Below are 3400 nucleotides of genomic sequence, written 5' to 3'. Positions count from 1 at the left end.
CTTAATTAATTACATTATTGTCATCATATACATGATTTTCATGGCAGAAAAGCGGTTCGAGTATAGATACGCCACAGAGGACGAACTAGAAAAAATGAAGCAGATAGAATTTTCTGGATGGATGATTACTTATGTGAGTGCTTTAAACAAATTAAAATATTATTTATCACATATTTATACTAATTCACATATATTGATATAACATATATATGTGCTATTAATAGGTGTCTGCTGGTATGACCAGAGGTGAAACATTTGACGATTGGATACGCGAGATGGTGCGTGGAGCAGAGTATGTTGTGAAGTCATATCCGAGATTTTGTACTCGAGGATATGCATTCACAACTCAAAAGAGGAGACGTTCGAGTACGACTTATGATGCTGGGGTTTGTTCTGCATCTGGAGATGATGTATACTACGGAAACATACGGGAGATTATGGAAATCAAGTATCCGGGCATGGTTGGATTGCGCTGTACTGTTTTCTATTGTGATTGGTACGACAACACTCCAGATCGAGGTGTGAGAACAGATGCATTTGGTGTTACATCAGTACATTCGAGGCGAAAGTTGCAATATTATGATCCTTTCATTCTTGCTTCTCAGGCCGATCAGGTAATTAAATATACATATATCAATTATTCATAATGATTCATCATCATGTGTATTAATAACACTTATTTACAAATTAAATAATTTTTTAAATGTTATAGGTTTGTTATATCAAGTACCCCCGGGTTAGGAACATAGATGATTCATGGGTCACTGTTACATCACTCAACCCGAGAGGCCGAGTTCATGGAAGTTCTGAGCTGGAAGACCCACTACAACCAAGCACATCCGGTAACTTAAGTGCATCAGAAGATTTAGCTGCAGTTGGCCTTGTAGTCGATTTAACCGACTTTGGAGAGGAAGCCGTCGTTCACGTAGAGGATGAATCAGAGATTGGAGAGTTTCACCAAGATCCAGATTCAGATTCATCTGGTGATGATGACTCAAAACAGAGTAGCATCGCTTTTTTTTTTTAATATAAGAATTCCGAGGAAATTCCGAGGGATAATAGGTGAAAAGGAATACTTAAAAGTCGTTTTGAAATTTTGTTATTTCAAAGTTTATACTCATCTATACAAAGATTCCTCAATGGTATGCATTGCATTTGTATAAGAAATGATATAGGGCAAAAAAAATTGATGTTTTGAAATCCCAAACATGTGTTCCTCGGAAAAGCCTCGGAATTTTCCGAGGAAATTCTGAGGAACAATATAAACCAATAGAAATACATGCATAGGATATTCTTTTTCCTCGAATTAATGAACATACCGAAGAAATTCCGACGGATATTTAAGTATCCGTCAGAATTTTCTTGGAATATTTTCATTTAACCGGGCAAACCAGCCGCCAAATATTTCGTGAAAATTGAAATTGAAAATACCGAGGAAATTCAGATGGATAGTTTCTGTCGGACCCTAGGTTTTATAAAGACGAAACACTTATTCTTCCCCATTTCTCTCTTCTTCCTCTCCGGCAATCTCTCTTCCTCTCCGGCGATCTCCCCCTTCTCTCCCGACGATCTCTCCGGCGAATCCTCTCTAAACCTACACAAATCATGTAAGGACCCTATCCCACTCTTTTAGGTTATATTTGTAAGGTTTTTGTGTAGATTTGATGATTTTAGAAGTTTTTTGATAGATTTTTGTTAGGGTGATTGGTTAGGATTGTGATTTGGTTCTGTAATAGGTTTAGAATTGTGATTTTGTTGGATAATTTGTTGTGCTGAATTGATTTAGAATTTTTTAATAAATTTTTTATTATTTTTGTATTTATAAAATCGATTTTTGTATATAAATTCGATTTTTGTGTTTAACAAAACGTTTTTTGTATATAAATTCGATTTTTGTATTTTACAAAACGTTTTTTGTATATAAATTCAATTTTTTTGGATTTTACAAAACGTTTTTTGTATATAAATTTGATTTTTGGATTTATAAAAGATGGTTTCATATTTATAAAAATATTTATATTTATTAAAACTAATTTTGTATTTATAAAACATTTATTTGATTTATAAACACTATTTTATTATTTTTTGTATTTATAAAAACTATTTTTAAATATGTTTTTCAATTAATATTTATTAAAACAATTTTTAAATATGTTTTTTTTTAGTTTATATATTTATTATAACTAATTTTAAATATTTTTCAATTAATATTTTATTAAAACTATTTTTAAATATGTTTTTTTTTAATTTACAGGTCTACAGGGGTCTACTGGTGATCAGACCCGGTCTCGATCTCGTCGTGCCTCACCACGAGGTCGTAGTGGTACGGGGAGCCACTCTCAGAGTTCGTCCAGCCACTCTCGGGGGTCGACCAGCCACTGTCGGGATTCTTCATTTCCCGCTCCGGTTTTTTGCTCCCGCTGCTGCACCCCTTCCCGTTGCTGCACCCCTTCCCGTTGCTGCACCCCCTCCCGCTCCTCCAGTCGTTCCGGGAGTGATGACTATTGCCTAGTTGGTTCAACAGCCCGGTCGTGAGCATCTTCCCAATCTCACTCCGTGTCCAAATGGACGACGTCAAACATGGTACTTAAAAGTCTTTTTTTTTCCTTTCATTAAAATTTGATTCATTATTGATAATTTGTTTCTTATATTAGGTTCAACCGATCCAGGAACGGGATCAGCGCATGGATCAACAATATGATGTACTCGAACCTCAGCAAAGGATATCCGATTTTCACTCACTTCCCTGCCGAGGACCAGGAGATGTGGTTTCGTCAGTTTACGGTAAGTATTCTAATTTTTAACTTATATTTTTAATCTTTAATATAAAATTTCTACAATTTGTGTTTTTTTTTTCAACAAGAGTTCACCTGGAATCCCGATCACACGAACTTTATCCGTGACGCCTTCGTCCATAAAGTTATGACAACTATGGGAAGCAAATCTACGAGTGGAAGCCGAAGTGGCTCAACAACCAGGTTTTTTTAAATTTATAAAATAATTTTTTGAATTTATTAAACTATTTTTGGATATATTAAACTATTTTATATTTTTTTTATTAAAAGGTCTCGAAGTCGATCAACAGCACGGTCTGGGAGGAGTTGTGTGTGCATTGGGATAAGGACGAGACGAAAGCTACCTCCGTGACCGACTCCGCCAACCGCAAGAGCGATCGTGGCGGAAAGGGCATGTACAAGCACAATTTGGGTGCCCAGACTATTGTCACTCTGGGGGATCGCTTGGTAACTTCAATCTTTTATTTTTTTTAATTATTTAAGTATTTTTATTTTATTTTTTATGCATTTCTTCTAATTTCTAATGTTTGTTTAACTTTTGTTTTTTTCAAGGCGGATGAAAATGATGGCGAGCCGGTTGATGATTTCGTCCTAATGAAGACGGC

The sequence above is a fragment of the Brassica oleracea genome, chromosome C1 (genome assembly GCF_000695525.1).
Source record: "Brassica oleracea var. oleracea cultivar TO1000 chromosome C1, BOL, whole genome shotgun sequence".
Classification (NCBI taxonomy): domain Eukaryota; kingdom Viridiplantae; phylum Streptophyta; class Magnoliopsida; order Brassicales; family Brassicaceae; genus Brassica; species Brassica oleracea.
This window is presented reverse-complemented; position numbering follows the sequence as displayed.